At 44.6% G+C, this 26,955-nt stretch overlaps 1 protein-coding gene across 2 annotated transcripts in view; it reads left to right on the top strand.

The window, feature by feature from the left end:
* The first annotated feature begins 3,885 nt into the window (after positions 1–3,885).
* The window catches only part of wnt11 (wingless-type MMTV integration site family, member 11), a 113,346-nt gene continuing 90,276 nt past the window's right edge, over positions 3,886–26,955 (top strand). The window contains exon 1 of one of the 2 annotated variants that reach the window (XM_072576816.1): positions 3,886–4,102. The gene's annotated coding sequence lies outside the window, so the exon portion shown is untranslated. The remainder of the gene's footprint in view (positions 4,103–26,955) is intronic. The other variant, XM_072576815.1, reaches the window with a different exon arrangement.

Below are 26,955 nucleotides of genomic sequence, written 5' to 3'. Positions count from 1 at the left end.
CCAGGAGAGAGAAGACTCAAATTCTGCAGATTATTTAGCTGCTGAAGAAAGTTCAATGATGAAGTCGGGTATCTGCGTCACGGAAAGTGTCAATGTACAGACTTCTGTTTCATAAACACTCTTTGTACGTCCATGTAATTTCCCACAAACTTGATTCAGTTAAATGGACAGCACACACACAGGCCCAACCAGTCCGCGACAGAATGCTCAAAAAAAAGATTATCAACATACATTTTTCCGATCAAGGGCTCAGCATCTTTCATTGTTTATAAAAGTTGCAATATTTAAAAGATAGAAGTGAGCACTTATTTTTTATGGTTTGGTGTTTAAAATAATAAACTAGAGCTTACTGGAAAGATAATGTTACTGAGTCATTCAAATCTTAGATTTGACCACATCAGGATTATTGTCATCGAACGGAATTCCGACAATGTGGAAGCAGCCTATTTGACCCATTGAGCCCACACTGACCCTCCAAAGAGCATCCCACCCCAGCCTTGTAGCCACGTGGCCAATCCACCCGAACCTGCACATCTTTGGACTGTAGGAGGAAGCCCACATAGACATGGGGAGAATGTGTAAACTCCAAACAGGCAGTCACTCAATTGGAGTTGGAATTGGACCCAGGCTCTTGACGCTGTGAGGCAGTGGTGCTAACCACTGAGCCACTGTACCACACATCATATAGAGTTCTGCCAGAACATATACATCAGCCTTGGAGGGACAGGGGATTGGTTAGCTTGGTTGACTAGTTCGCAATGCAACAATATGGATTCAATTCCTTCATCAGCTGAGATTACCATGAAGGACTAGGTGGCATAGTTTTAAGGTGAGAGGAGAAAGACTTAAAAGGGACTCGAGGGGCAGTTTTTTCACATAGAATGTGGTTGTATGTGGAATGAACTACCAGAGGAAGTGGTAGATGCACATATAGTTACAATGTTTGAAAGAAATTTGGACAGATACGTGAATAGAAAAGGTTTAGAGGGATGGGGGCCAAGTGCAGGCATGTGGGACTAGTTTAGTTTGGGAAATTTAGTCACAATGGACAAATCGGACCAAAGGGTCTGTTTCCCTGAGGTATAACTCCATGAATCTATGACTCTCCCCTCACCTGAGGTGTGGTGACCCTTCGGGTAAACCACCACTAGTTTTTTTTCTCTCTTGCTCTCTCATGAGACGGCAGTTCCATGGTCCTGTAGGATGTTGCTGCTTTACTTTACTGAGGAAGTGTTACTAAAGTTTACCAAGGTTTTACAAGTGCTGAAAACAATAGACCAGTCCATCTTCCACAGCTACACCGGCACCACCCCCCACCTGTTCCTCCGCTACATTGATGACTGCATCAGCGCCACCTCGTGCTCCCATGAGGAGGTTGAACAGTTCATCAACTTCACCAACACCTTCCGCCCTGACCTCAAGTACACCTGCACCATCTCAGACACCTCTCTCCTCTTCCTCGATCTTCCATATCTATTTCTGGTGACCAACTCAACACAGACATCATTGCAAACCCACCAACTCACACAGCTACCCGGACTACACCTCCTCCCACCCTGCTTCCTGTAAAAACGCTATCCCTTATTCCAATTCCTCTGCTTTCGCTGCATCTGCTCCCAGGAGGACCAGTTCCACCACAGAACATCCCAGATGGCCTCCTTCTTTAAAGACTGCAATTTCCCCTCCCATGTGGTCGATGCCCTCCAGCGTATCTCCTTCACTTCCTGCACCTCTTCCCTCTAACCCCATTCATTCAACTGCAACAAGGACAGAACCCCCTTGGTCCTCACCTTCCACCCCACCAACCTCTGGATACATCGCATCATCCTCTGCCATTTCCGCCACCTACAAAGAGACCCCACCACCAGGGATATATTTCCCTCCCCACTCCTAGCTGTGTTCCAGAGAGACCATTCCCTCCGCAACTCCCTTATTAGGTCCATGCTTCCCCCCCCCAACACCTACCACACTCCCCTCCCCCCACCTTTCCCTGCCACTGCAGGAAATGCAAAACCTGCGCCTACACCTCCCCCCTCACCTCCAAAGGCCCCAAAGGATTCTTCCATATCTGACAGAGATTTACCTGTACTTCCACACACATTATCTATTGTGTCCGTTGCTCTCAATGTGGACCCCTCTACATTGACGCCAACTTGCGAAACGTTTCAGAGAACATGTCTGGGACACACACACTAATCACCCCCACCGCCCTGTCACTGAACGCTTTAACTCCCCCTCCCCCTCCTCCAAGGACATACAAGTCCTGGGCCTTGTCCACCACCATTCCCTAACCATCCGATGCCTGGGGGAAGAACACCTCATCTTCCACCTTGGGACCTTCCAACTACACAGGATTAATGTGGATTTCACCAGTTTTCTCATTTCCCCTCCCCCCCACCTTACCCCAGATCCAACCTTCCAACTCAGCACTGCCCTCTTGAACTGTCCACTTTCCTTCCCACCTATCCATTCCACTCCCCCGCCCCCCCGTCGCCAACCAATCACCTTCTCCCACCTTCATCTACGTATAGCATGTAGCCCCACCCCCCTCCCATTTAGGGAGGGGGATCCTGTGGAATTCTCTGCCACAGAAAGCATTGGAAGCCAAAACATCGAATATTTTCTCACAGGGGTTAGATATAGTCCTTAGGGCTATAGGGATCAAGTGGTGTGGGGAAAAAAAACTGGTAAGGGGGACTGAGTTGGATGATCAGATTGAATGGTGGGACAGGCTCAATGGACCGAATAGCCTACTCCTGCTTGGAGTTTCTATATTTCAAGCATAAACCTAATCCAACAACAATTTCAATCGTCTCCAATACCCTCCCGCGGCACCCGAAGAGAGAGAAAGTGCTTTGAGCTGGTGCAAAGTTTGTTTTTTTGTTGTTGGCTCTGTTCCCAAAGTCGACATAAAACCCGAATGATTATGTTCGGTCGCCTCCCTGGGATCACGTTAAGGGACTTGGTGTCAAGTTCTGTTTTGTATGGGCTCCTGTGAAGCGATTGAGACGCTAGATGTGTGTGAAAGGCGCTACATAAACGCAAGGTGCCGTACAAATAAATGCAAGTGAAGCTGTTAGACACAAATACCGGCGGGAGGGTGGAACTCTGATACACAAGAGATAAGCAAAAACAGAAGGGTCCACTCAGCGACAGAGGGAATAAGACTGGGGCAAACCCTGGCAGTATAACTTCCAAGCGCAGTGAGTGGCAGAAGTTGAGGATGAGAGAGAGAGAGAGAGACTCACACACACACAGACACACACAGACACAGCGTGGGGTTCAGAGTGACACAGATACACAGGAGAGAAAAACACACACACAAATCAGAAGGTTCTGAGGAAGGGTCACTGGACACGAAACGTTAACTCTGCTTTCTCTCTCCAACGGATGCTGCCAGACCTGCTGAGTTTCTCCAGCAATCTCCGTTTCTCTCTCTGATTTCCAGCTTTTCTTTCACACAGGTTTGTAACACTCGGAGAGACTCAAATGACAAGACAATCACAGCAATTTTAGCCATTGTTTCTTGCAAAGTGCTCTTCCAGGGGGATTGGCGTTATTTTCTAAACAGCAAAAAAGTTACCAAAATGCATTGATTAATCGAAACTGGGGGCCTGCGTTTGAACGACTTCACACCGAGTCTCGGATCCCGGTTGAATGCGAGTCCCGAACTGCTCAGAAGCAGAATGGGGAAAGCTACCTTGTCCCTGTTGTGGAGATGAGGCACGGGCAGGGAGGGGAGGGGAGGGGGATGGGGGGTGGGGGGTGAAAGGAGAGGGGTTTATGGAATTTCTTTCCACCAACCATTCCACCTCGCTTTTTTTCTGTTTAAAAAAACGCTATATCAGCGACGCCTTTGTTATGTTAATAATCCCCTGACATCATTGGACTTCAAAGGAGGTTGTGGAGTCGATATAACGAGGTCCTGCCGCTACACAGAGAGAGAGAGAGAGAGAGTGGTGTTCAGATGAACTCAGTGCAGAGACAGAGTGGGGCTGTGTATCAGAAGGCAACTTTCAGTAGTGACTCCAGAATGGATGGGCTCCTTTAGATTTGGAATAAACCACGAAGAAATCTCTGTGCAGACACCCCGGGACTGAAGGTAGGAAATTTTAAAAAATGTTGCATTGAACTTCCAACAACAAAAAAGAGGGGCAGAATGAATTTCGAGTTTACTGTCTCCTAGAATTCTCAGCGTTGTATGTGCCTTTCTATTTAGAAAGAATTAGTTTAGTTTTAAAAATAAAACCTCTCACAGACTCACACTTTCCAAGATGCTTGGAAATGACAACCTGGTTACCTGACTGAGGGGAGAGTGGACCAAAACACTGTTTTCTGCTGTGTATCTGTGTCACTCTGAACCCCACAGTTTTTAAAAGTGTAAGATCAATGAATTGCTGTAACCCGCACAGTGGAATGTGAGCAGCTACCTGCGAGATGCAAATCTGGATCTGGCTGGAGTCCACGATTCCAAATAAAAAATTAACTCAGGATCTCGAAATATGAATTTTTTTGGGGGGGAAAAAAAAGTTCTAACTCACATTTTGGAACCAAAAGATTGAAAGTGGGCGAGTGTTGAACAGAAGAAATCCGAGTCCATTCCTTCTTTATTCTTGAATATAAACTTCAATCGGGGTGTTGTGCCTAGTTAAGGCAGTTGGAAGTCGACGGGAACAGTTATGTGCATTTTTATGTCCTCACAAACTCATCCCCCACACTCCAATCCCCAGGTTAGTTACAAAGAGCGAAGGGTAGTACTGATCTGTTGTCCGGATTTGATCCAGGATTGTTTGTTTCAAAACAGGGTGCTTTGGGATAACTCCTTAATTTAAAATATTCTCCAGTACAGTAACACCGTCACCCCCCTCCCAGCAAAAACACAGGTCTGGTGCGCTCTGAGCTGGCGCTGTCATTAAACATGTGTAAACTATCCCCCAGAATTTACAAAGCCTCCAAGAACCGGGTTGATCAAAAAAGCTTTAAATATGTTACCCCTTCGCCTCCCGGCGGAAATTAGCTCCCCCTCGCCTGCTCCTCCTGTAATAAATCACTGTTTCTGGGGAAACATTGTCCCAGGGAAGGAACGGAGTTATTTAGCAGCGAGGAAAAGTTGTTTTTAAGTCTTTAGGAGCAACTTTGAATTGAGGGAAAGGGGTGGGGGGGATGGGGGTTAGTACAGAGCGAGAGCCGCAGAATGGGGGCTGAATGGCCTGGAAGTTTTCTTCCAGTTAGTGGGGCTGATCTACACGTCTGGAAATGTGTTGCTGGAAAAGCGCAGCAGGTCAGGCAGCATCCAAGGAGCAGGAGAGTCGACGTTTCGGGCATGAGGCCCTTCTTCAGGAATCTACACGTCTGGATAGATTCGAAATGCTCTGTGAACGAGCCTTTTTAAAGGTGAATATATTTCTCCGCAGCCGCAGAGAGTTCGGTCTGGGAGGCACACGCCTGTCCCCTTCCTGCCTTTTCAAGCAAGGTGCAGCTTCTCATCAAACTATTGACTGGAAGCCTTCTCTGTGAAAGCCTTGCTGGAAACCAGAGGAAGCTTAAACACTGGGAGATCAAATCCTGACCTTCCTGCAACCTCCGCACCCCCCCCCCCCCCACACACACACACACACAGACACCTGGAGCCCCAGAGAGGACAAGTTTAAAAGCTACAAAGTCTAAACTTGTTACAGTTTCCGAAAATACAAAACTGGAGACCTCAAGAGTCAATCAACTCACGGGAGATGGATTGATACTGCTATGGTTTGCAGTTGCTGGTCTACAGAGACTGTTCGACTTCAGAAGTCATGATTTGGAGATGCCACTGGGGTGTACAAAGTTAAAAATCACACTATAACCTGGTATTGTGTGATTTTTGACTTTAGAAGAGCAGTGAACGCAGGGGCAGGGTAGATAGGGAGCTCTCACGACCTTTTGCCCTCTCCAAACCATTTTTGGCCTTCCCTTGGGCTTCAATGCAGGGCAAAGGAACTGTGGAGTGGAGTCCGAGAACAGGCATGATGGGCCGAATGCCCTCCTCCTGCAACACTCCTGTGATTCTGAGTCAGGACTTTTTTTTTAATTTTTGGGGGTTGGGAATGTCAGAAAACATTCTTTCATAAAAGACGGGGTGGGGGGGGGGAGGCGTTGTGTGTAAATCTGAAACCCTTTCCCTCTGTCCCAGGCACATCCCAAAATAAAGTTCTTCAGCTTTTACAGCTCATTTAAACCTTTTGATAACAAGATTAATAGAATTTTTATGATGGATACACAAAATTAAGATCGAATGCCAGGCACCCACTAACACACAAGGTGAATCTCACCCAAAGCAAAGGCGCATTGTTGGGAGATTTTATGTCCCAGCTGAAAATGTGTTGCTGGAAAAGCGCAGCAGGTCGAGCAGCATCCAAGGAGCAGGAGAATCGATGTTTGGGCATGAGCCCTTCTTCAGGATTCCTGAAGAAGGGCTCATGCCCAAAACGTTGATTCTCCTGCTCCTTGGATGCTGCCCGACCTGCTGCGCTTTTCCAGCAACACATTTTCAGCTCTGGTCTCCAGCATCTGCAGTCCTCACTTTCTCCTGGAAGATTTTATGTCCCACCCTCATCAGGACAAAAACACAAGAATGCCAAGTTTCACTCACAAGAATTTATAACACAGGAGAAAACGAAGGGTGTTAATTGGTCAGCAAGTCAAGTCTGATTGGTTGAGGCATTGCCATGGAGAAAGTAATATTGACTCCCCAAGGTCAAAAAGATGCAAGTCTTGAAATTATTCCCCTTTAGTTGTAATGAATGGCTTGCTGCCAGTGAATGTGTCATGAAATGGTTACGTTATCAAACAGACTTAAGATATGGCTTGACAATACTTTAATATATTTGAGGGGCTGAATGGCCTCCTGCTGCTTCTGTTTCCAGTTTTATTGGTGACTTTTGACCTACCATTCTGAAATTCTCTCCCGAAACCCATTTGGATCTCCCTTATCTCATTGAAACCTATTTAACTATGATTCAATCACCCTCCATAATATTTCCTGCGACCATTTGTTTTCTGTTTATTTCCCATGGTAACATATGAGATTAATCTGACAAGGGCTTTTCAAAGAAAGAAGTTGTATTTATATAGCAGTTTGTGTAACCTCAGTGTGTCCCAAACGCTTGACTATCAATTAATTGCTTTTGAGGAGTAGTTGCCATTATAATGTCCGAAGCTAATTTCCACACAGCAATAAGCTCATAAGCAAAAGACAATAGATGCTGGACTGCTGAAATAAAAAAGGACAGAAAATGCTGGACATATTCAACAGATCAGGCAGCATCTGACTTGATTTGATTGATTTATTGTCACATGTACTGAAGTACAGTGAAAAGCTTTGTTTATAAGCAGGACAGGTAGATCATAGTAAGCAAGGATATACAGATCAAAAAGACTTAGACAGAGGCATATAGATTACATTGCACAGGCTGTGTGCCAGGCTGGAGCAACGTTATCAAGGTCAGTAATATTTGAGGCTAAAGAGTCCATTCATCAGTCTAATAACAGCCAGGAAGAAGCTGTTCCTGAACCTGCCGGTGTGTGTGTGTGTGTGTGTGTGTGTGTGTGTGTGTGTGTGTGTGTGTGTGTGTGTGTGTGTGTGTGTGTGTGTGTGTGTGTGTGTGTGAGCTTCTGTACCTCCTGCCTGAGGAAAAGGTTGTAGAAGATCATTATCAGGATGCAATGGTTTTGGCGATCTTTCTGCGGGCAGTGAGCTGTGTAAATGGAGTCCAGGGATGGGAGGTTGGCTTCTGTGATGGTCTGGGCTGTGCACGCCACCTCTGTAGTTTCTTACAGTCCTGGGCAGACCATGATGAACCTGGACAGTATGCTCTCAATGGTATATCTGTAGATGTTGGTGAGGGTCTTTATGTATGTGACAAATTTCCTGAGCCGCCCGAAAAAGAAGAGGTGTTATTGTGCATTCTTGACCATGGGAAGTGCAGGACAGATTGTCGGCTATCGTCCCTCTGAGGAACGTGACTCTCTCCACCCTCTCCATCTCTGCTCCATATGTAGATGGGGGCATGGTCTCCTCCTTTCAGTCGGAAGTCAATGATCAGTTCTTTAGTTTTGCCAACATTGAGGGAGAGATTGTTACCATTGCACCACATCACCAAGCTGTCCATCTCCTTCCTGTATTCTGACTCATCGCTGTTTGATGTGTGTCCTACCATAATGGCGTTGTCAGCAAACATGTACTTGGCATTCATTTGGAGTTGAGATACACAGTTGTGGCTGTACAGGGAGTACAGTAGGGGGCTGAGGAAGCATCCTTGGGGGGGTTCCAGTGTTAAATGTTATTGTAGAAGAGATGCAGTTACCTATCTTCACTGTTTGTGGTCTGTGGGTCAGGAAGCTGAGGATCCATTTGCAGAGGGTGGAGCTGAGACCAAGGTCACAGAGTTTTGAGATCACTCTGGAGGGGATAATGGTGTTGAAGGCAGAGCTGTAGTCGATGAGCTGGAGTCTGACATAGGTGTCCTTGTTGTCCGGATGTTCCAGGGATAAGTGCAGGGCTAGGGACATGGCGCCTGCTGTGGACCTGTTACATCAGTAAGCAAATTGTAGGGGATCGAGGCCTGCTGGAAGACTGGAGAGAATGTGGGCCATGATCAGCCTCTCTAAGCACTTCCTGATTATTGAGGTCAGAGCCACTGGGTGGTAGTTATTAAGGCACATTGCATGTGCTTTTGTAGGTATCAGAATGATGGTGGCCTTCTTGAAGCAGGTGAGGACTTTTGGCTTGTAGGAGGGAGAGGTTGAAGATGTCGGTGAATACCTCCACCAGTTGGTCCACATGGGATCTGAGCGTTCGGCTGGGGAAACGGTCTGGGCCCGTCGATTTCCTTGAGTTGACTCCCAGGAAGACTGACCTGACGTCTGCAGCAGTGACCAAGGGGCAGGGGTCACCGCGCTGCTGGCATTCTGCTCAAACTGAGCATTCAGAGTATTGATTGCGTTGGGGAGGGATGTGTCTTTGTCTGCTATCTTGCTCTGCTTCATTTTGTATCTGTGGAAAGATAAAGAGAGTTAATACTTCAGGTCATCAGCAACACACCAATATAGCCTGACCGCATGAGCATTTGACACATTTTTCAGTTTTTATATAAGATAACGTGATCAGCTGTTTCACTGATGTTTGCTGTGGGCTAACTATTGGGTAAGGCTCCAAGAAGGACTCTCCTGCATAAACTAATGAACTGCAGATGCTGGAGATCTGAAACAAACTAAGAGTTCTGATGAAGCGTCACCAGATTTGGAACATTTACTCTGCTTTCTCTCCGCAGATGATGCCAGACCTGCTGAGTTTCACCAGCAAATTCTGTTTCTGTTCCAGAATTCCCCTGAGTTACTTCATTATAGTCCTCATAATACTTCTACCTGAAGGAGTGACAGTGCTTTAAAAGTGTACTAAATTGTCAGTACTTAAATATTGCTGAAAAAGGTTTGACAAAATATTTTGTCTTAATATTTATCAGGACAATTTGCAAGACCACCATTGTAAAGGGGAATAATGTCTTTTTACACAGTGTGAGAAAGGAGTGTAATTGGTAAATGCATTGTGACAGAGAATGCACCAGCTAAGTGATGACTGACAGTTAACTACCAAGCTTAGTTTAAATTTAAGTTTATTGTCAACCTAGATTTTGGCTCAACTTTCTTGAGCAGGGCTGGAATTCACAATGATCCAACTCAAAGGGGTTACCACCAAGCTATATGTGAAAGGTCATGAGCCAAAAAGTGACCATGAAGCTATGTTGTAAGAATAAACCCCTCTTGGCTCACTAACAGTCTATAAGGAGAATGATCTGCTGCCTATACTTGTCTGTCTTTTATGTAACAACAGTTTAAAGTTTAATGTGATTCTTTCCTAAATGTTCTCAAATTTATTTATTTAGAATAGCTTGGTTAACAGCAATTCAAAACTAAAGGACTATCACCAATGCCAACTTCATAGGTCAACTACATGGCCTGGCCATTGAATTAAAAAAAACTAAAGTTTGTGGTTAATCTTGGTTGATGAAGAAAGGTCGAATTGATTTACAATGTGTAAATGGTTACATGAAACATCTCAATCAAGTTCAAAGCCTCCCCGTTGTGAGACTCTGCTTCTCATTCGATGAAATCATTGTCCCTGAGGAAGGACAGTAAGGTTCCTCTTTTCCAGTTTAATAGACTCTTAAACTGACAGAAAAATTGTAGCAAAAGCTTAATGGATTTCAAGCTGGAGGGGGTATGCGTGAGGAAGCCTTCAACCTCATAGCCTCCTTGCTGGGATCATGACTGATTAATACTGTCAGTGACATTACAAAAACGCCTAAAATGCTTGCATCAAATTCCTCACTCCAAATATTTTAACAGAGGTCTTTTCCATTTAAGTTTCCGATTCAGTAATGGAGAGAGCATGACAGCGACCTGCTAGATGAAATAGATGAGAAGGCAGAGAGACAGAAAAGTGCCTTGCAATCCTCGCCAGTCTCAGTAAACTCACTGCTTAACCTTTCACCAGAGCAACAGAGAGGGGAACTTAATCTAAGTGTTTACATGCAAACATTTTTGACTACTAATGAAATTAATCGAAAGAAGGCTGGTGCAGGAATTTGGAGTTAAGCGGGAAGATTAGCTGGGATTTTACTAAAATGGAGCAGACTCAATGCCAGAATGGCCTAAACGTGCTTCTATTAATCATGTACGTACATTATCATTACAATTGAATATAATCTGATATCTTCACTAAAAAAAGTCTTGATATTTCTTTAGTGTGACACTAAAGGGTTCACATGAAATGAGTTATAATCTGTGGGCGGCATGGTGGGTTAGCACTGCTGCCTCACAGCGCCAGAGACCCGGGTTCAATTCCCGCCTCAGGCGACTGACTTTGTGGAGTTTGCACATTCTCCCCGTGTGTGTGTGTGGGTTTCCTCCCACAGTCCAAAAAATGTGCAGGTTAGGTGAATTGGCCATGCTAAATTGCCCGCAGTGTTAGGTTTAGGGGAATGGGTCTGGGTGGGTTGCACTTCGGCGGGTTGGTGTGGACTTGTTGGGCCGAAGGGCCTGTTTCCCCACTGTAAGTAATCTAATCTAATCATAAGAAGTTAGAAAGATTTGTTAAAAGATTGGGGTGTGATGGATGGAACAGCAGGAGACTCATGTACAGTATGGTCAACAGCAGAAGTTAGATGGGCTGAATGGTTCATGTTAAACTGAATAATTCAAGTTCAGCAGGAGAGTACTTGGCCAACCGTACTTGTGTCTGGTCTTTGAAATGAACAGCTGATTAGTCCCATTCCCTCCGTCCTCTCCACAAATTACCTTCTTTAGTTTTCAGTTTGAATGCAGGAGTGACCCCGAGTACCACAGCCCAAACCCTCCTAGTTCAAATTGGAATTGAAACTTGTGCTGTTGGTATCAACTTGATCCACAGCGCCTGTCCAGCCAACTCCACCAAACGAACTCTTGGTTGCTCTGGCAACATAAACGTTTACAAGCACCTTGCAGTCTGGAGCTATGGATAGAGATGGAAGATGTCACTTGGCCGACCAGGACAACCTCCCAGTCCTGCCAGCTGCTGGTGGCATGTGTTGGAAGGATTTACAGGTTGGCACCAAATGCACCTCCCTTGACCGACAGGTTCTGGAGTGGGACTTGAACCTGAAGCTGTTGCTCAGAGGCAGGGACACTACCTCCTCAAGACCTCCATTACTCTTGCTCCATAACTTTATTATCCTTTTCCCTTTTCATATATTTATCTGGATTTGAAAGTTTCTGTCCAGTCATTGTTAATTGTAAATATGAGATAGCTCCATTTTTGTTAAATGACAGTGTTAAAGGATATGGGCTAAAGGCGGGTACAGAGGAACCTCGATTATCCAAATATCAGATCATTTGACAAGATCGCAATGCTTAGCTAAACAATATTATCCAGCATTCAATTATCCAGAATTTGATTAATTGAATGAAATACTGCCTGCGCGTGTCCTTCGGAAAATCGAGGTTTCTTTGTATATGGAGTGAGGTGGCAGGTCAGCCATGATCTCATTTAATGATGGAACAGGCTTGAGGGGCTGAATGGCCTACTCCTGTCCCTATGTTCAATCTGTCTCAGGAGGCACAGAATTCCAGATCTCCACCCATTGCATAAGATTAACTGGTCCTTCTCGCACTCTGGTTCATTGTTCAGGTATCTTAATCTGTATTCTTAATCTCTCTTCTCCAACAGGAAACAGACTCGGCTTATCTACTCTATCAAAATATCTTGGAAATTTGAAGATCTCCATTAGATCTCCCCTTAACCTTAAAGTAAAGGCAAAATACCTTTATTTACTGGAGTACAACATACAAAATATGGAGACCTGAAATAAAACCAGGAAGCCCTGGAGAAACTCAGCAGGGCAAATAAACATGCAAGGATTTCCCCCCTTATTGGGAGTTCAGAGCTAGGGATCATAGCTGAAGGATATAGGGCTAGTCATTTAGAACAGAGATGATGAGATATGCCTTCACCCAGAGAGTGGATATCTCTGCCGCAGAAAATGGTTGAGACCATTTGAACTAGGAGGGTTTGGGCTGTGGTACTCAGGGTCACTCCTGCATTCAAACAGAAAACTAAAGAAGGTAATTTGTGGAGAGGACGGAGGGAATTGGGACTAATCAGCTGTTCATTTTCGATATAGCTCTTGGGGCTAAAGAAATCAAAAGGGGAGGAATTGGAATAGGGGACTGAGTTGGATGATCAACCATGATCATATTGAATGGTGGAGCAGGCTTGGAGGGCCAAATAGCCTACTCCTGCTCCTATTTTTGATCTTTCCAGCAATGTCTGTGGAGAGAGATACAGGGTTAACATTTTCAGTCCAGTGACCCCTCCTCTGAGCCCTCCCAGGGCACCCTTAGCCTTATCCTATCTAAAGGAAACAAGGGAGATTTTGTAAATTCTACATGTAACTGGAGTCTCTCCCCCTGCACCCTCTCTGAATTTTCTCATTGTGTACACTTTGACAAGTGTGGTACACATGGTGACTCAGTGGTTAGCACTGCTGCCTCACAGTATCAAGGACTCAGGTTTGATTCCAGCCTCGGGCGAGTGTCTGTGGAATTTGCACATTCTCCCTGTGTCTGTGTGGGTTTCCTCCCACAATCCAAAGATGTGTAGGGTAGGTGAATTGACCTTCCTAAATTGCCCATTGTGTTCAGGGATGTGTAGGTTAGGTGCATTAGCCATGGGAAATGTAGGGGAACAGGTCTGGGTGGGATGGTCTTCGGAGGGTCGGTGTGGACTTGTCGGGCAGAATGGCCTGTTTCCACACTGTAGGGATTCTATCAATTCTCCAGCTGAGACCCAATGAGAGAATAAAATGAATCTTTCCCATGACTGCCTCACGTTTGTACTCAATGCTGATAAAATATTGAATGAACATAGCACTGTCAGCTTGTTCCCATCAAACAAACAAAGCACAGGTCAATTCTTCCCTTTGTCTTGACCTGCCACTATTATGTCCTTTGTCAATGGCAAGTTCTTCATCTGATGGGAACAGCAGCTCTGCAATACACAAACCTTCTGCATTTTCATGAAGGTGTGATACTTTACACATCGTTAAGTAACGGGATTTGCAGGTTTGCTTGCATAATGGCATTCAGGAGCACAATTGCAATCAGCTGTGAGGCTGATGCCATTTGATTCCTCACTCACATCTTGCTGGGGCAGGAAGCGGCCTGATTAGATTATTCTCGTCACTCCTCACCTTTTCAGAATTGCTTCCTTTTCTTTTCAAAGTGGCCTATCTTCATTGATTCCCACCCCATTCCCATCGTTATTACATAACCTCTTTTTGAACTACTATTCTTAAGGACAGCTCTTGTGCCAAGGCACTCAATCCAATTGAATAGAAAGCCTCCAAAAACAAAATCTTTAGATATGGTAAGCTCTGGTTTCATACGTTCGGGGGTGGCATGGTGGCTCAGTGGTTATCACTGCTGCCTCACAGTGCTAGGGACTCAGGTTCAATTCCAGCCTCAGGGACTGTCTTTCTGGAGTTTACACGTTCTCCTTGTGTCTGCATTGGTTTCCTCCCACAGGCCAAAGATGTGCAGGTTAGGTGGATTGGCCATGGGAGATTGCCCATAGTCTCCAAGTATTGTCAGATGGGTTAGCCATGGGAAATGCAGGGTTTACTGGGATAGGGTTGGGAGTTAGGTCTGGGTGGGATTTAATTGACCTGCTTCCATACTGTGGGGATTCTATGATTCCTTGAGGTGTAATCATGTGACTCCTCACCAATCTGCCACCCTGTGCCATTGGTCCATCTCATTATTGTCTGCAACCAATTGGAAATGAAGTGGATTCTGTGTTAGCCAATTTGGATTAATCACAACAGAATCATCACCAGTACTTTAATAACTAGCAAAATCTTTATTGAAAAGGAAACATAGTTGGAAGACGTCTGATATTTTTCCTAAGCTTTGATTGTGATGGAAATTTCAATTGCTGGAGATTCCAGGGCAATCCTAGAGGGTTGGCAATGACTTCTTTCAGAGATTCTGCATGAGCAAGTAGAGCAGAGTGGCCTCATTCTCTGCTGGAACCCTTCTGGGGTGAATTGCATGATTCTATAATGTGCCACTAAGCATTCTTTATTTCAAAGGGAATAGAGTATGAAAATAAGGAGGTCTTGCTAAAACTATACAAGGCATTTGTTTAGATGAGGTGACAGCCTAGTGGCATTTTTGCTGGACTGTTAATTCAGAGACTGAGGTCATCTTCCCAGGACCTGGGTTCAAATCCTACCATAGTATAACTTGAATTCAATAAAATATCTGGAATTATGAATCAAATGATGACCAGGAATCCATTGTTGATTGTCGGAACACCCATCTGGTTCACTCATGTCCTTTAGTGAGGGAAACTGCCATCCTTACCTGGTCTGGCCTACATGTGACAGCAATGTGGTTGACTCTTAACTGCCCTCTGGGCAATTAGGGATGGGCAATAAATGCTAGCCCAGCCAGTGACACCCTCATCCCATGATGAATAAAGAAACTAGTTAATCTATTAAAATAAAACAAAAAAATGTGGAGGCTGGAAACGTGAAACAAATCAAAACAGAAATTACTGGAGAAACTCAGCAGCATCTGTGAGAGAGAAACAGAGTTAGCATTTTGAGATTAGAATCCTTCTTCAGAATCCTTGTCAGACTTCAGCTGGAATCTTGTGATGTTCTGGGCCCTTTACCTAAGGACCTTGTATATCCCACTCTGTCTGAACATCATATGATCTGTGTGTCCCAGTCTGCTATGATCAGCCTGTACTGCTTGTAAAACAAAGCTTTTCACTGAATTTAGGTACAGGTGACTACAATAAACCAAATCAAATAGAAAGATATACTGGCATTGAATGTAGTCCAGAGAAGTTTTTCTAAACTGTAACTAGGAGTGGAGGGATTTTCTTACAAGGAGAGGATGTGAAGAGGTTGAGTCTGTATTCATTGGAGCCGAGAAGAATGAGAGCTGACTTTATTGGAACATCCAAGATTTTTATCAGGATTGAGAGATATTGATAGATGTGGAAAGTTTGTTTCCCCTTCTGGGAGAGTCGAGGACCAGGAGACGTAATCTCAGAAGAAGGGGTCACCCATTTAAGACAGAGATGAGGAGGAATTTCTTCTCCAAACGGTAGTGCACCTGTCGAATTCTTTACCTCAGAAGGCTGTAGAGTCCGGATCTTAAATGTATTCAAAGCTGAGATAGACTTTTAATCAGGAAAGGAATCAAGGCTAATCACAGCATCAGGGATTTGAGTTCGATTTCAGCCTTGAGCCATGTGGAGTTTGCACATTCTCCCCATGTCTGCATGGGTTTCCTCCTACAGTCCAAAGATGTGCAGGTTAGGTGAATTGGCCATGGGAAATACAGGGTTATAGGGATAGGTGGGTCTGGATTGGCTACTCTTTGGAGAGTTGGTATGGACTTGATGGGCAGAATGGCCTGGTTCCGCATTGTAGGGATTCTATGAAGGCTAATGGGGAAAAGGCAGCAAAGTGGAGTTAAGGATTATCAGATCAGCCATGACCTCATTGAATGGTGGAGCAGACTTGATGGGCTGAATGGCCTACCACTGCTCCTGTGTCTTCTGGTCTCATAATTGCACATTGACTGGGGTCGTACTGAGGTGGGGGGAGTGGAGAAGTTAAAGGTCTTCAAGGCAGAGATTGATAAATTCTTAATCTTGCAAGGAATTAAAGGATATGGGGAGAGCGCGGGTAAGTTGCGTTGAAATGCCTATCAGCCATGATTGAATGGCGGAGTTTACTCGATGGACTGTATGGCCTTATTTCCACTCCTGTTTCTTATGGTCTTAACCTTGCAGGGGCAGACCCAGGTTCCCTTTCCCTTTGGGTCAATTCCCAAACTGAGCAGAGAATTCCAGACATTCACTCCCCTCTGGTAAAACCATTTTCCCTCTAATCCTTCTACTAGCCACCTTAAACCCATGCCCTCTCTGTTAGGGAAAAACAGGTCCTCCCTGACCACTTTGTCCAAGCCCTCAATATTTTGTACACCCCAATAATCCACACCTCGATTCTAAAGAAAACAATCCTGGCCAATCCAAATTTTCCTTTGACTTTCATGCACCGGTGATGTTATTGTAAATCGCATCTGTACTCCCTGTCCAGAGCAATTATCTCCTTCCTGTAATGTCATGACCAGATATGTACACCGAACCCCAACTGTGGCTTGCCCAGTGTCTTATACAGTTCCAACATTACACCCCTGCTTTTGTATTAGCTCACCCAATGAAAGCATCCCATTTATCTTCCTCAGCATCTTATCCAATTCCCTTTTAGAAACTTGCTGTTGAATTTACCCCCAATGTCCTCCCAGGCAGTGCGTTCTGCACAGCAGTAAGTTTCGATCTTTAAGCATCAACAAGTCAAGTTTCAGGGTGACTCACTTGCAGCTTCTAAATCAGAAGATTGTAGGATTAAGTTGCACTTCAGGACTCAAATGCCTGAGCTAAGCGACTATTTCTGGTGCAGGACTCAGAGAGTGCTGCATTGTTGGAGCTGTTGTCCTTCCAGTCAGGCATAAACTATTCTAACACTCAAAATAATCATGGAAACTTTAATCACCTCAGGTTCAGATGATTCTGGGGCCTAAATTAAATTGCTGTCTGCCTGCTCAGCTATAATAATTCAAGCATAATCTTCCAGTGTCCTGAAAAGCCTGTACAACTAATTTGTCATTTATCCCCAAGCTGCGCGTGATGTCAGAAGTAACTTATAGCTGACAGGTCACCCCAAGAAGATGAAAATCACTGCAATAGTTGCAAATTACTGGGATAAGTCAGAAAAAGTTTCCTGTTTGTCTCCATTAAAATAATATAATTATTGATATAAAAGTTTGGTATAAAATTAACAATATTTGAAAGAACATTGATGCAAATGTTTGAATACACACACCACCAGATTCAAGAACAGCTTCTTCCCAGCTGTTATCAAACTTTTGATCGGACCCTCTCAAATTTTAATGTGAATCCCGCCCTACAGCTTCTCTGCAGCTGTGACACTATATCCTGCACTCCATTCGATTATCCTGAGGGACTTTGTGTGAGTTGATCTACCTGTGCAGCACGCAAAACAATGCTTTTCACTGTACCTTGGCACATGTGACAATAATAACTCAAATCAAATCAAAATTAACAATGTCATTGTAAGAATGAAACCAGAGGGCTAGAAAAACTATGGAGAGAAAAACAAGACTGATTCCCTGATGAGGCATCATCAGCCCCAGTGCTGAATATTATATGTCCCATCAGAGGAATTGTTTTGGTGAGGGGGTGTACTTGTAGAATAGGAGTTGGAGAGTTTGGGGAAGGGCACAATAGGATCATGTTACAATCACCAATTCCCCTCCCTTTGGTCATTTTTCTTCATCTTCAGATCGTGAACATCACTGGCAAGGCCGATATTAGCTGCCTCTTCTCAAACTGCCCTGGAGAAGCTGGTGGGGAGCTGCAGTCTGTGTGGTTTATGTCAACCCACAGTTAGACCTCAGCTGGAGTACAGTGTGTGGTTGTGGGCATGACTTTACAGTGAAAGCAGTGGAGAGAGTGCAGAAGGAAAGAGGAACTTCACGAGGATAGGTTGAAGACGTTGAGACTGTTCTCCTTGGAGAGAGGAAGGCTGAGAGGAGATTTGATAGAGATTTTCAAAATCGTAAGCGAGCTGGGCAGTGTAGATAAGGAGAAAATGATCCTGCTCGATAAAGGATAATGAACAAAAGGGCATCGATTTAAAATTTTATGCAAAAGAAGCAATGATGATGTGAGAACAAAAATCTAAATACTTCTTAAATACTTAGGAGGGTTTCTGACTCTACCATCCTTACAGGCAGTAAGTTCCAGATACCCACTACTTTCTTGATGAAAAGAAAATTCCTCACCTCCCCTTTAAACCTCCAGCCCCTTCCCTTAAATCTATGCTGCCCCTCCCCCCTCCCCATGAGCCATTGTTCCCTCCAGCAGTGAGATAGGGGTCTTCCTGTTTATCTTGTCTATGCCCTTCATAAACTTCATTTCAAAAGTATTTCTAAAGAAGGGTCCCTGGATTCAAAATGATCATTACTGCTTTTGCTTCAAAGGTATTTAATTGGTGTGGTGCACTTGGGAATTGGTGAAACGTACTGCATAAATTTAATCGTTTTTCGGGTTCATATCACTATGAACAGTTAACACTTAATTTTTAGACTGAAACCATATGACTCAATATGAAAATGCACTGATTCTAAAAACAGAGTAGAGTGGTGCTGGAAAAGCACAGCAGGTCAGGCAGCATCCGAGGAGCACGGTGTGGCCAGACCTGCTGTGCTTTTCCAGCACCACTCTAATCTAGGCTCTAATTTCCAGCATCTGCAGTCCTCACTTTTGCCTAGTTGATTCTAAGTACAGTATACTTTTCCTGTAAGTGTGTTTGGTAATAGGCCAGGTGATAATAGTTGTGGGTGTCAAATGGCTCTGTGCTATTTTTAGTGCGAAGGTTAATGAGTTCACATTCATCCTGGGTCTGCCCTAATCGAACAGGTTAATGAATGTGTTTAGAACTTGTTTAAGAGGACCTTCCTTCTGAATGTGAATTGGTGTGGCTAAAAATACTGACTGGGGAATCAAATCCACTATTGTCTCTGTAAACGGCTTTGTCAAGGCTGATCACCGGCTTTATTTCCAGTGACACTGTAAGCCTTCCAGCAGGGGAGTGGACAGCAGCACAGATGAACTGGAGTGGTTCCTGTAGCTTGCTCAAACTGGTCCACAGTGTTCTCTCTGAGGTCAATACCAAGTTCACTGATCCTTTGGCCATTGTTCTCAATGCCTCTGCACTAGCACGAAGTAAGGCTAGTCTAGCAAAGCTGGGATCCTGTGGAGAATGGTCTCAGGTGTGGATTGAGGTGGACGTAGTGAAGGATTAATGACTGGCGAGTTCCTGTGAGGATTCTGGTTGGTGGGGTAGGCACTGCTCCCGAAAGGAATGTCCCCATTATGTGAAAAACTGTTGAGTGTTGACGAATATTGCAGGAAGGTCTTTGAGTTAGTTGAGGCTAATCATCGCTAAGCTGGACTCTGCAGCCCTGTACAGATACAACTGTTGGACACAGTGCCTAGCTCTACAGAGGTCATTCCAACAGCTTTATTTCTCTTTAGCTCCTTCCTCTGTATCCAAAGACATTTTTTTAAAAAATAGAGTCTCCCACTTTTTCTCTTTGCTCGCTCTGTCCTGAAGGTAGCAACACTTCATTAGAATGTGACCCTGCTTAACCATATCTCCCTTCCTCAGTTTCTCAGACCTTGGCTGTCCCGTGGTCTGAAGTCAGGGGGTGGGATCCAATCAACTGCCTGGTCAATGCAACCCCAGATTAACTATCATTGCCGCGTGGCACAATTCCCTCTGAGACATGACTTCAAATCCCAGTCTGGAGAGCCTGGAATCTAGGCTGATGCCGTACAGAGGGACTGCTATACTGTCAGAGTGCTATTCAATGAGGTGTTAAGGGCGTGCTCCATCTACTCTCTCAGGTGGATGTCAGGTTTCCCAAGTTTACATGCAAAAGGATAGGGTGGTGGTTCTCCCCTTGTCACTAACATAGACCCTATTCCTGTGCTCGAGTGTGGGACACTGCCAACTGTCCCAGACGACTGCGTTGTCCTCCACTACAGTTCACTGGTGTCCTGCTCCCCCATGTCCTCCTTCAATGTACTTCACCAGGTCCCTTTTGGCCAACCTTGTTTTGTTTTCCCACCTGGTGGTGTACATCCAGCTGGCGCTCTGCCAGGGTGTACCTTGGTGAAATAGCTGCACAGTCAGCCTCTGCCCGCTCTCTATCACATTTTCCTTTAGGCACCTCTGACCAGTCCTGTGGAGCTCTCCTTCATTGGTACTGTAATTGCTCCAGGTGATGCCCAGGATCTGATCTGGCTGTGCTGGAGGAAGATGCCCAACTTACATGACACCTTTGCTCATGTTGCTCAGTGGTTAGCACAGCTGCCTCACAGAGCCAGGGACCCCAGTTCAATTCCAGCCTCAGACGACTGTCTGGGTGGAGTTTGCACATTCTCTTGTGTCTGTGCGGGTTTCCTTCAGGTGCTCCGGTTTACTCCCACAATCTAAAGATGTGCAGGACTTTGGATCGGCCATGGGAGATTGTCCCATAGTGTCCACGGATGTGCAGGCTTGGTGCATTAGCCATGAGAAATGCAGGGCTATGAGTAGGGGCCAGGGTCTGGGTGGGATGCTCTTCAGAGAGTTGGTGCAGACCCAACGGGCCACATGGCCTGTTTCCACACTGTAGGTTTCTATGGTTCTGTTCTTCTCCGTGTCTCACTGTGAGAGTGTGTAATTGGTAGCCTCCCAATGGCTATGTAGCTCCATGGTTGTGCTGATGGTGTTTATGCTGAGTGTGGCCACTGGAAAACCAACTGCATGCAAAATTAGTTTTCCCGATTGGAATTAAATCTCAATCTCCCCTTTCCTGGAGATGTTCCTCCAAGGAGGCAAAGCTATCAACGTCCTGAAGTGTTGTTTGATGGTGATGTGACAGCAAGGCAAGGAAGCCCTTGCTGCCATCCTCATCGCTGTCATGGTTTTCTTGCAGCCAATGTGTAGACCACCTTTGGCAGCACTCCTCTCAAGACTGCTGGTCATGTGTTTGAGTGTGCACAGTTCTTCAGCCTGCGAGGTGGTGCCGTCTACAAAATCCAGGTCTGTCAACCGAGTGACCTGCACAGTGGTTATTACCACCTTGTCTGATTGGCTGCTGTGCTTTCCTAAATTACAAATTATACTTCAAATGTGCTTCATTGGCTGTAAAGTATTTTGGAATATCCTGAAGTGTTGAAAGGCACTATACAAATGTAACTTCTCTCCTTCCCTTTTTCATTACTTCGAGAGCACCATTTCTGCTGATACCCAGTATTCTGTCAGGGTGAGATGGCATTTGGCTCTCTCTGTGACATTGCCTGCTCTTTGGGATTGAGTTGGTCTGCAAAGGGACCTGACTTTGACCTTACGAGTGTAAAAAATGCTGCAACACCACCATTATGTGCAAATGGTCAGATGCCTCAACATGATTCCCAAATTCCAACAACACAGACCCACAGAAGGGCAGGTTGCGGGATGAAGGTACCTGGTAAGATAAACACAGTGAGCTGATGCTGCGTGTTCCTTTTCCAATCAGCCCCCTGTTTGGACATGTTATGACACAGTTCTCTGTCCGTCGAGTCAAAGAGTCATACAGCATGGAAACAGACCCTTTGCTCCAACTAGTCCATGCTTACCATGTTCCCAAACTAAACTAGCCCCTACCTGCCTGTGCTTGACTCATATTCCTCCAAACCTTTCCTATTCCTGCACTTGTGGGTGGCATGATGGCACAGTGGTTAGCACTGCTGCCTCACAGCGCCCGAGACGCAGGTTCAATTCCCGCCTCAGGTGACTGACTGTGTGGAGTTTGCACATTCTCTGTGTGGGTTTCTTCCGGGTGCTCCGGTTTTCTCCCATCGAATTGGCCATGCTAAATTGCCCATAGTGTTAGGTGAAGGGGAAGATGTAGGAGAATGGGTCTGGGTGGGTTGCGCTTCGGTGGGTCGGTGTGCACTTGTTGACCCGAAGGGCCTGTTTCCACACTGTAAGTAATCTAATCTTATCCAAATGTCTTTCCGATGTTATAAGTGTACCCACATCCTCCACTTCCTCTGGCAGTTCATTCCACACATGAACCACCCTCTGTGTAAAAAATGCCCCTTATGTCTTTTTAAAATCTTTCTCCTCTCACCTTAAAAATGCATCCTCTAATCTTGAAATACCCCACCCTAGGGAAAAGACAGTTGCATTCACCATATCCATAACCCTCATGATTTTATAACTTCTGTGATGTCACCTCTCAACCTCCTATACTCCAGTGAAAAAAATCCCAGCCTATCCAGCCTCTCCTCATAACTCAAACTCTTCATTCCAAGCTTGATCCTGGGCCTTCAGGTCCAAAGGTATTGGCACTACCACCACACTGTGGTCGATGTCACCGCGTAGTTCCCGAATGAAGATGAGCCCAGGGACGTTATAGGGACAAGTGCCCTACTCTTTGTAAAACCATACACACAAATGGCCCAAGGACCAGAACAAGTTTGGATGTGATGATAAAAGTGGTTTAATTTGAAATTGAGATCAGATTCTGTATCTGAATACGTTACTGTGTTCACTTGTAATGTTTGATCATCCTCTGGATATAATGTGAGATTACCCACCGAACTGAGAGCAACAAAAATGTGGAGTATTCCTTTACTGGAGAGAGAGTGGGAAGTGTTGATGCTGCAAATTATGTTCTTGCTCATAACTCACAGAAAGTTAACATGCAGGTGCAGCAATAAAAAGGAAAGCAAATGATATGTTGTTCTTTATTGTGAGAGGATTTACATGCAGAGGGAAAGATGTCAGCAACTGCACCTGGAGTACTGTGCACAGTTTTAATCTCCTTACCTCAGAACCATTAGGCTGCTCTCTCATTAGGAGAATACAACTGGTGCTGGTTTAACCCAACAGTCAGCAGACCTCAGGCCAGGGGAGAGATTGAGAAAATGAAACCTTGGTGGTCAGTTAGCTCAGTTGGCTGGACAGCTGGGCTGTGGTACTGAGCAATTCCAACAGCGTGGGTGCTATTCCAGAACTGGACACAACTTCTTAATTTCTCTCCTCGTGGTGACCCTCAGGTTAAACCACCACCAATTGTGCCTGTCTCTAATGCGAGAGCAAGTTTGTTAAGATTATGGTAACTCTATCTTCCTTTTACCTAAGGATGGATATAATTGCCCTTGAGGGAGTGTAGCATTGGATGACCAGACAAATCCCTGGGTGGTGGGTTTGTCCTGTGAGGAGACGTTGGAGAAACTGGATCTGATTTCACTGGAGTTCAGGAGAATGAGAGGTAATCTTGTCAAAACATTCCAAATTCCTGCAGGGTCAGTACAGGAAGATGTTCCCCTAGTTGGATAGATGTCCACAACCAGGGCATCTGTCTCAGAATAAGGAGCAGGCCATTTGCGACAGAGATCAGGAGGCAGGTCTTCATTCAGAGAGTGGTGAACCTTTGGAATTCTTTACCCCAGAGGGCTTTGGAAGCTCAGTCTTTGAGTACATTCAAGACCAAGATTGATATATCTGTAGGTATTCAAGATATCAAGGGGTATGGGGGTAGTTTACAGAGGATGGGTGCTGACTATGAATGTGCAAGAAGAGAAGCTTCAGCAACTCACCTCTCTTTCCAGCATCCATCAAATATTCAAGAAATATGGCTTTGAGATAGAAAATCCACCATGAACGTGGTGTAGCAAGCTTGATTGGCTGGATGGCCTATCACTGCTCCTATTTCCTATGCTCAACAATCTTTCAAGTCTGAAAGCATGCAAGGTCATGTTAGTTGGACGTTCAATGCTGCTCCACCACAGCTGCACTCCTGCACTCTCTAGCTGAGTGGTTTATGGTCACGTGTTGATGCCATTTGAAGGAACTTAGAAAAATGCAAAAGAAGGTCTTGAATCTGTGTATAATATGTTCTACAATTTCAGATTGTCTAAGAGCACTTTACAGTCAATGAATTATTCTTGAAGCATGGCTTTGTGTCAATAAAGGAAACACAGCAGTCAATTTGTACACAGTAAGCTCTCATAAACTGCAATAAGATCTTCCATTTAGTGATGTTGGTTTTTGACTAACTATTGATAGGCCAAGGACTGTAAGGAGAAATATTGCCAAGTGCCATGAGATACTTTTTATATTAATCCAAGAGGACATACGGTCATTAGGTTTCACACTTTATCCAAACGTGGAACTTCTGACAATGTAGCACTTCCTACAGTGTGGGGAAGCAAGTGCCAACCTGGATGATCTACTCATTCCAGGTACCTTACCCTTGAGAACCTCCTTTTGAGTTCGTGAGACCTCTGAAAGGTATTATTTCTCCGTTCTTTAAAGAGTCTTAAATATTTGAATATTGTTGGAAAGAGAGAAAATTTGCTGAATCCTTGTGTCTTACACATCCAAACACGTGGACACTTCTCTATAAACAAAAGCAATATATTCAGGCCTCTTTCCTTTTTGAATTGCCCAGGAGCTTGGGGAGTATATAGATCCACCATTGCTTTTGCCATGACAACACGTTGGCCTAGCAAAGTACACTTGCCAACCAATTGGTATCCTTTTCTCCTGTAATATTAGTGTTTGGGATTGTTTGAAATTTGACTCTCCTGCATTGGCCTCTGATGAGTGGAAGTTGAAAAGTTTCAGTGGCATGTCTCTCATCAGGAATATTCAAGTTCTGCACTATCAAGTGACTACTTGAATCTTCCTTTGAATAAACACAATCTTGAACATTATTAACACTATTTTAGTGGAGACAATGGCCAAGGGTTATTATCACTGGACTATTAATCCAGAGACCCAGGTAATATTCTGGGAACCCCTGATTAGTAAATAAAGATCAAAGTAGTAGATGCTGTCATTGGTTATCAGATTCCAATGCATAGATTTGCATGGTGTGTTCTTGAAAACTTTGTATTATTAATGCTCAATAAGATTAATCAGCAAGTGCTGGCAGTGAAAACTGAAAGAACTGCAGATGTTGTAAGTCAGAAACAAAAATAAAAGGCTTGGCAGCATCTGTAGAGAGAAATCAGAGTTTTGGGTCTGTGTTCTGAGGAAGGGTCACTCGACCTGAAACGTTAACTCTGATTTCTCTCCACAGATGCTGCCAGACTGACTGAGCTTAAGTGCAGAAGTGCTTAAGAAAGGTTCATGTCTGTAATCTTACAATTCCAGCATGTACAGTAATTGTGTTTGCTTCCTAAGCATTTGTTGGTGAAATCAGTGAATCCACAGTGTGAGTTAGTTGTTATGTAGGTGTAAGTGCCAAGGTTATTGAATGGTGGGGGATGAGAGTTAAGTGACTGGGCTTGCGTGAGGTACATTTAATTGCATTGTGTGTGAAACTTTTTCTATTGAAACCAGTCAGTGTGGCTAAAAACAGTGACTGGTTCACTCTGCTTAATGCTACAACTCATTTTTGTGAAGCACAGTTTTCGGGTGGAACTTGGTGTGATGATGCACCACGTTGTTAATCATCAGAAATTTGGTGTCATAGAGTCATAGAGTCATAGAGACATACAGCACGGAAACAGACCCTTCGGTCCAACTCATCTATGCTGACCAGATATCCTAAATAAATCTAATCCCATTTGGCCATATCCCTCTAAACCCTTCCTATTCATATACCCATCCAGATGCCTTTTAAATGTTGTAATTGTACTAGTCTCCACCACTTCTTGTGGCAGCTCATTCCATAAATACTCCACATTCTGCGTGAAAAAGTTGCCCTTTAGGTCCCTTTTAAATCTTTCCTCTCTTATCCTAAACCTATGCCCTCTAGTTTTGGTCTCCCCCAACCCAGGGAAAAGCTTTCTCTGTCTCCATGGATGCTGTCTGACCCACTGTAATCTCTAGCACTTGCGGTTTTTGGTACAGATTCCAGCATTTGCAATAATTCACTCCTACATCTGAACACCGTGTGCAAGGCAGACGGAGATTAGAGTTCAAGAATTCCTTGAAGATAAACCTCAGGCATCTCTATCTTGGAAGGAAAATACAAAAGAAATAAATGCTAGGGAGCATTAGGTACATTCAAGATGGCAGAGATCAATAAAGGAACCAAAACAGGAATTGCTGGAAAAGCTCAGCAGGTCTGGCAGTATCTGTGGAGAGAAATCAGAGTTAATGTTTTGGGTCAAATGACCCTTCCTCAGAACTGAGGAAAGTTAGGAAAGTGGAGTTGAGGACTATCAGATCAGCCATGATCTCATTCAATGGAGGAGCAGATTCAATGGGCTGAATAGCCTACTTCCAGTCTTATGTGCTTATTCTCAAGGAATGAAATGTTTCCTTCGCATCATGAGAAATACAGACGGCTGAGGACAAAAGACAAGCAAAAAGACTGGAGAGTCTTGAGAAAAATTAGCTGATTAATCCTGCCTGCAACTGGGGAATGCCATGTAGGTCTATAATTGGGCTTCACACCCATGTTCAACACTTACACAGGGCACACTGCAAACGACTGGAGTTTCACAGAGTTAGAGAGTGATCTTGACAGGGTGGATTTAAATATGAGGGTTCCTTTCCTAGGAGCGTCTAGCATTAGGGATTCAGAGTTTAAAGATCAGGAGTTTAAAACAGAGATGAAGAGCATTTTATTGACTCAGAGGGGCCTGGCTCATAGAATCATAACAACGTAAGAACTAGGAGCAGGAGTAGGCCATCTGGCCCCTCGAGCCAGCTCTGCTATTCAATAAGATCATGGCTGATCTTTTCATGGCCTCAACTCCACTGACCCTCAGTCTCGTTGTGT

This window comes from Chiloscyllium punctatum, chromosome 9 (genome assembly GCF_047496795.1).
Source record: "Chiloscyllium punctatum isolate Juve2018m chromosome 9, sChiPun1.3, whole genome shotgun sequence".
NCBI lineage: Eukaryota > Metazoa > Chordata > Chondrichthyes > Orectolobiformes > Hemiscylliidae > Chiloscyllium > Chiloscyllium punctatum.
This window is presented reverse-complemented; position numbering and strand designations above follow the sequence as displayed.